This window comes from Mustela nigripes, chromosome 8 (assembly GCF_022355385.1).
Source record: "Mustela nigripes isolate SB6536 chromosome 8, MUSNIG.SB6536, whole genome shotgun sequence".
Taxonomy (NCBI): domain Eukaryota; kingdom Metazoa; phylum Chordata; class Mammalia; order Carnivora; family Mustelidae; genus Mustela; species Mustela nigripes.
In genome coordinates, this window is record NC_081564.1 from 36,337,245 (window position 1) to 36,345,403 (window position 8,159).

The window sequence follows — 8,159 nt, forward strand, 5'->3', positions numbered from 1 at the left end:
GTTATGAGGCTGGAAAACCCTCCAGGAGACTGTGTTCCACAGGGGGACTGCAGGGACACGCCATCCATTGAGGTCATTAACAATGCCCTGATGCGAGGGCAGTGACGTCACGAGGACGTTCAGAGGTGCTCCTCTGCTGGTGGGGGTGACGGCAGGAGAGGCGGGCCGGGAGCTGAGCTCATATGCCTCCATGGTGTTGATGAAGCCCCAAAGTGACAGAGGCCAGGCTGCAGTCTTACAGATGGTGGGCTGCAATTTCTCTGACAACCAAGGACAGATGACCAAGGGGACTTGTGGAGATGTTGGCATAAGATGGTGAGGGAACCCAGAATTTACATTCTCAGATGCACTCATAAATGCAGCCAGACAGACATGCACAAGAATAACACTTAGAGCACTTTTCTAACAGTAGAATAATGCAAAAAGCCTAAAACCTAGGGCTAGTTACATAAATAGCACATTCAACCCTAGAATGGACTCATTACCTGGAATCAGCTTGAGTCTATGTGCTGAAGGAAAGATCTCCACAATGCAGTGTTGAGTGAAAACAGAAAGTAGTGAAAGGATGTTGATGTGTTTATTGACTTTGAGACAATTTATCTAACTGATGGGTGCACTTTTCTGTATATATGTTATCCTTGAGGAAAAGTATACTAATAAACTGAAATTGTGAATAGCATGATCTCCTTTTATAAAAACAAACAGCTATGTAAGCATGCAGATACATGCATGTATATTATTACATGTGCACAGGAGATGTCTTCTCTTGTGTGTCCATATGTGTACATGTTTGTGTAAAGATGCAGACAGGAGTCCATGTGTGTATATGTGACACATGCTGATGCAGGGACACGTACATAGATGTGCAAGTGGATGGCTGGGGCGCTGTGTTCTGGGGTATCCCTCATTTGAACTTTAGATCGACCATTTCTATTCTTCTTATATTTAGAAGATAAATTTTATAATTCTCAAAAAAATAAGAAGGATGGAGAACTGTGGTCAGGAATTGGTACTGGAGGAAAATGGAGGGATGCTTACTCTGACTCTCGGCTTTTAGTCTGAGAATCTAAACACCCTGTGTGTGGGACAACTGAAGGACACTACCGTCTCCAGAGGACAAGACAGGCTTCAATTAAGGCAAGGTGGCAGGGGGAATGTTTAGAGAAGGACTAGAGGAATTTGCTGATCCCTGAGTGGGAGTTCCAGAAAGCACAAGGACTGTGCTAGAAGGAGATGGGGTGCAGTGAAGCATACACTCAGCAGCAAGAATATGCAGGGTAGGATAGGGATGAGAATCCTGGGGAGACTAGAGGCTATATAAGGACTGTGCTTTGGGAAATAACTGAAATCATTGGAGTAGGGGGTGTTTAATTCTGATAGGTACTTGGAGGAAAGTCTAAGAGTGAGACCCAAGGGGAGGAGAGAGGGCTCTGTCACCTAGAGCAAGCGTGTCACAAACAAGCATGAAGCCAGTTTTTTCACTTGGTACATGGCGAACATGGTGCATGTGGGTGTGGAATATGACCTCTGCAAATCCACGTAGTCTCTGCTAGGTCACCTTCTCCGGGGGATCAGGCTTCTTTGTGACCTCCTGCTTGTTTGGCCCTGGGATGGGGGTGAGTGGGTAGCAGTTAGGTATGGAGTAGTTAACGTGTTCTAGCCGGCACAGCATGGTGGATACGGACCTGGGAACCAGGGAGAGCCTGGTGATGTGCAGATGAGACAACAGGTCGGAGAAATCCAAGTCACGCAGGCCACTTTTGGCCTTTGAAAGGACTTTGGCTCTTACTCTGTGAGTTAGGTGAAATCATAGATTTTAAGATCATTCTGTGTCCCTTGGTTGGTAACTCCCCACATCCCCCTCTCCTCAACCCCTGGCAGCCAGCGTTCTACTCTCTGATCGTATGAGTTTCACTACTTCAGATTCCTCATATCCATGGAATTATATAGTATTTGTCCCATGACTGGCTTATTTCCCTTAGCATAATATCCTTATGCTGTCACATTCCGTAGGATTTCTTTCTTTTTAAGGCTGAATAATATTCTAAAGTGTGTATATGCCAAATTTGTTTATCCGTTCATCTGTTGAACATTTGGGTTGTTCCCATGTCCTGGCTTTTGTGGATAGTGCTGTGATGAACATGAGAGCACTAATACCTCTTTGAGATCCTGATTTCAGGTCTTTTGAAAAAACATCCAGACATGGGATTGATGGCTCATATGGTAGTTCCATTTTTTAAAAATTTTTTTATTTTTTATAAACATATATTTTTATACCCAGGGGTACAGGTCTGTGAATCGCCAGGTTTACACACTTCACAGCACTCACCAAAGCACATACCTTCCCCAGTGTCCATAGTTCCATCTGGTTTTCCACAGCAGCTGCACCATTTTACATTCCCACCAACAGTGGGAATTCCAGTGTTTCTACCTACTTGTAAACAGAGGTCTGCTCTACCACTCTCCCTATAATTAGCAATACTGAAAGGTAAACTTCAACAGAAATTAAGAGGTTAAATCTTATGTTAACTGCTCTTACTACAATAGATTTTTAAGAGTTTTTTTTTTAAAGATTATATTTATTTATTTGTAAGAGAGAGAGAGAGAGAGCATGAGCAGGGGAGAGGCAGAGGGAGTGGAAGAAGACTCCTCACTCAGCAGGGAGCCTGATGGCAGCTCAATCCCGGGACCCCGGGATCATAACCTGAACCAAAGATGCTTAAGCAACTGAGCCACCCAGGAGCCCTATTTTTTTAAAAAAAGATTTTATTTATTTGAGAGAAAGAGAACATCAGAGCAGGAGCTGGGTGGCGGGGGCGTGGGGAGGGGTGGACGGTGGGCAGGGAGAGGGAGAACCAGGCTCCCCGCTGAGCAAGAAGCCCAATGTAGGACTCCATCCCAGGACTCCAGGATCATGAGCTGAGCCAAAGGCAGACACTTAACTGATTGAGCCACCCAGTGCCCCATTTGTTTACACTTTTATGCGGATTTGCTGGATTTATGCCTTTAGCTGGTGAATTTTACCCAGAGGCTCCTGAAGAATTTGCCCTGAGCAGATACTACACCCTGTCATTTTCTAGGGATGGCTCTGGGCACTCTGTCTCCTCAGGATCCCAAAGGGTGCTTAGTTGCTGCCTTCTTCCACATTACAGGTATTGGCATAAAGTCACAGACTGATGATTTCAAACTGTGTATTGTCACGATGCATTCGAAACCAAATGCATTTGAAGTCATCTGAAGCCTAAAGTGCTCCTAGTTTTTCTTCTCTATCAGATAGGTGCGCTACATAGCAACAGAAGTAGCAGATCAAGAATTTTTTTAACTGGAGAAGGAGAAAATCTCTATACAGAAAAAAAGCTGAAACCAGAGTACATACTTTAATAACATAGTATATGCTCAGAATTCGATCTTTTTTATTGTACAAAAGCTATTTTAAGAAAATACCTTATGTGCCTAATTTTGACAAACATGAGTATAGTGACTCAGTTCTAATAAAAACCTGGATATCATTTAATTCCAACTAATTTTGTTATTGACATGTTACTTGGGATACAAAAAATGTTTTCTTCCTAGTCTTTACATGGCTCACAAGAAAACCCTGGAGGATTCTACCAGAGTACAGAGGTAAATTATGATTATATCCCAATTATACAAAATTTATCATAAAACTAGTTGCAGGGATGCTTAACAAATCATTATTAGACTCACATAAAAGACAACTAAAGATGGGATACCTGGTGGCTCAGTCAGTTAATTGTCTGCCTTTGGCTCAGGTCACGATCCCAGGTCTTTGGGATCAAATCCCACATTAGGCTCCTTGCTCAGCAGGTAGTCTGCTTCTCCCTCAGCCTGCTGCTATCTCTCTCTCTATGTGACAAATCTTACAGTCTATTCTGACAAAAGCCTCAAGTTCTCTGTCCATTGATTAGTCTATCCAATCTGATTCCATAAACTAAAAATAAATGCAATATTGAGTGTTAGCACAGTATTCTAAGAAGGCATGTGCATGTACATTATAGGACATGTACAACTATAAGTCAACGTTCTAGTGATCTGGGATCATCCACATTTAATATTAAATATTAAGATTAAGGGATTATAGGGCGCCTGGGTGGCTCAGTGGGTTAAAGCCTCCGCCTTCGGCTCAGGTCTTGATCCCAGGGTCCTGGGATCGAGCCCTGCATCGGGCTCTCTGCTGAGCACGGAGCCTGCTTTCTCCTCTCTCTCTCTCTCTGCCTGCCTCTCTGCCTACTTGTAATCTCTGTCTGTAGAATAAATAAATAAATAAAATCTTTAAAAAAAAAAAGATTAAGGGATTATATATTTTATTTAGCCATAGGCTGAGTCATTCTGCCTCATTCACCTCTGTTCTCATATGATGCATGAAAGAATCTAAGTTTATTCCAAAGCAACAAATCCAATGTCCTGCTCCATGAACCAGAAGCTAAGGTACACCAGCATGTACTAAGGCACACTAAGTACACCATGACATTGATCTTATTTCAATCCCATTAAGTAGTTGTCCCTGGATGGGCATAAAAGGAGCACTCTGATGGATCTTCAGTGTTCACAAAATTGGCTCTGCAATATTTCCTTTTAGCTTGATCATTTGTATGGACTGGAAGGGTGTCCCCCCCCCCAACCTTGGGTCTTATGTTCACATCCAATCCCAATGTGACAGTATTAGGAGATGGGACCATTGGGAAGTGACTGGATCATGAGGGTGAATGTCATGAGTGGGATTAGTGTTCATAGTAAGAGGCCAAAGAAGTGAGCTGAGCGACGTGAGGACATAGCAAGAAGGTAGCCATATATAAACCAGGAAGCAGGCTCTCACCAGGTACTGAATCAGCCAGCACTTTCATCTTGGACTTTCCAGCCTCCAGATATATGCTATTTTCTTAGAGCAGACTGAGCTCAGAGATTTTCCTTCCCTTTTCCTCTTTATTCTCATTTTTTAACCTTAGCCTATCTTCTAGTCTCATGTGTACGTAACTAAAATAGTTGGAAGACTAAATCCTATCTTTCTAGGTTTTGATCTCTGGTTTGTTTTAATTGGGATACAAGCTTCACTGCTCTAATAAAGGCCAAAATAACAGTGACTTCAACAAGATAGGACTGTGTGTCCACCTCATGTAACAGTGTGAGTGCAAATGGCCCAGACCTGATACGGTGCCTCTGTGATTTGGGGGAGCTAGACTCCTTGCTCGCTGTTCTGCTATTCTCAGTAATGGCTTCCAGCTTGTGGTTTATGATGATGCTCCTTATTTCATCTTCTGTCCTACTTTCGAGCCAGTGGGAAAGGAAATAGAAAAAGTGGAAAACAACAATCTTTCCTTTTAGACAAACAATTCAGAAGTTGCATGTATCAGTTGGTCTCATAATTCATTGGCCAGAATTTAGCTTCACGGCCACACACGGCTGCCAGGGAGCTGGGTGTGGCTGCTAGGGAGCTAGGAATGTAGTCTTTACGTGGGTAGCCATGGGTCCAGCAACTTAAACTGGGGCTGACGGAAGAAAAAGAGAATGGACAACAGGAGATACCGACATTCTCAATCACAGATTCCATTGCCTGTTTTCACTAATAACTATGCCCTAGGACTGTTTTTCTCATGGGTGGGTATTTCTAATTTAAGCCCCCTTTTGCGTCCTGCTCTGGGGATTTCTTCTATTTGTGTATTGCTCATACCTCTGGCCTCTAACAGGTATCACTGGGTCTAGGAATAGTCTGGACACAGAATTTAGTGGCGGATCACTGGTATGAGGACATGATCTAATCATGCAGAATATCCTAACATATGTTCTGACATTTCTATCTTGGACACTTCAATATTGCTTCAGGATAAATGTGTGACAATTTTGCTGATGGGAATGCGGCCAAGCAAACATCTTTTGGCAAGCTTGCTTTGCCAGAGAATTACATCATGAGCTCTTTGGGACTAAGAGAAAAGAGAAAGGAATCAGGACCTCACCAAGTGGCCTCAGCAGGTCTTGTTAGGGTCACTAAAAGTATATATACAAATACCTGTTTAGGAATTGGTGGCCTCAGAGGCTTTCTTTCACTTGGACTGTGCATTGCAAGAGGATAGCAGCCGATTTGATTTGTGGTTGACTAGGAATATTTGCTGTTGAAATGTTAACAGGCCTTTTCAGGAAGGCTATGAGCTCACATAATTTCAAAAGTGCTTGGGCTTTGTCTGATCTTGAACAGTTCCAAAAAATTAGATGTGAAAATCCCATGGGCCGTTTAATAAAATTAAATGTAGCTATCATATATAATTTTATTCCCAGGCCATAATCACCAGGTTGTAATCAGAACTTAATTAGACTTTCTAGAGTCTCTTGGGAACCACGAGGTAGCCAATATTTTTCTTCTTAGGGATGATTTGACATATATCAAGGATGAAGGATGGCTGGAAATAGGCCCCAAAGCTCTTTACATGGAGCTATCTATGAGGCCAAAAGTCCTCACATACAAAAGAGTTCCAGAATATTCCATACCTACTAAGAATTCTTCCAAGCAACTAGGTGAATAGGTTGCAAACCAACACCAACAGTCTTTTCCAAAAAAGACTGAGCTTCCTTTTTCTTCAGCAGTTACTAGTAATCATTATCAATTGTCTCACTTGATGTAAACCCCGAAGTTTTCTTTAAGCAAATGCCTAATAGATCACTTTAATTTTTAATGGGTCAACTTAAAATATAATAGTCTGAATGTATACATAAGGAGTGTGAGTCTTTAAAAACCATAGATCAAGCAGCTGGGATGAAACTGAAACAGAAGACTCACTGAGCATTAATACTGGAAGGAAGATTCGACTTGAAAGCAAAGAGTAACATTTAAGAACATTTCAATGAGATGCAATTACTCTTACTAATTTCAATTTGGGATTAGTTGGAGGTATTCAATCTGGGATAAGAAAAGGTGATCCATTTGGAAAAAAATAGTAATTAAAAGGTTCAGATAAAAATGTGGTCTCAAGACACAGATAACAGCTACAGTTACGAACATCTAAAGATTTAAAACAACGAAATCAAAAGCAGGCTTAATGAAAATAGGTCCTATGCTTGTTTTTGTGGTTAAGCTGTATAATGAGCCTATCTGTTTCCTGCATATGCCTTTCTGTTAGCAAACAACTTGGGAAAGAGCTAGTGAGGCAGAGCAATAATCTCTTTAAAATATGAATTCATTTTAATAAATCAAAGTAATAACCTAAGTTACAGGAAGTTTGGGGAAAAAATAATCACTCATCATACCATTATCATAACATATTTAATGTTTTATTTCTGGTGCTTTTCTTTCTATCTTTAAACTGTATGTATATTTTCTTTCATTTTTTTCAGTCATTCAGTCATTCATTCGCTCATGTAACTGTTGAACAACACGGACTGAAAAAACCCTTACCCTCCTGGACAATTTATTGTCATTAGAAGGGAGCAGCAAACAAAAGAAAAGTATGATGGAGAAAATAAAGTGGAGTAAGGTGGATGGGCATAGGGTATATGTTGTAATTTTTAATGGAATGATCAGAGTGAGGCTCAGCCAGGTAACTTTTGAGCCAAAGCTGGAACCAGGTGGGGAGTGAGCCATGAGGATATCTGGGGATCAAAGACCTAGGTAGAGGAATGGGGAACTGCCAAAGTTCCTGGGGAAGCTTGCCTGGCAAGTCTGGGGCGCTCCAATCCCAGCTGGAAAAGCTCAGTTCTCCTTGAGCACCTATTCCCGGCAGCCATGGACACCGAGAGACCCTATCTTCATGTGTATCATTTCATTTACTCTAATCTCTCCCGTGCTCCATGGTTTTCCCTTTTTTCCCATTCAGACCACGACAATTTGTTTTTTTAAGATGGTGTGCTGAGACATACTGTCTAGTTGGTTACTATTAAGAGTGGAAACAGTTTAAATTGTAATTTCTTTAAAAGTGGGCATTGCTGCTATAAATGAACACTATATGTTTTAATAAATTTATTTTGTAAGCACTTCATTGTATTTAAAATTCTCCTAATTTTTCAACAGACTCATTTGCCACTTTTAGGCTTACAATTATGCCATTTACAAGGTGTAATAATTTTAACTTTTGCTTTTCTATACCTAGGCATCTAATTTTTGTTTTATGCTCTCTTGTCATTGTAAAAATTGTCTATTAAATAATAATCAT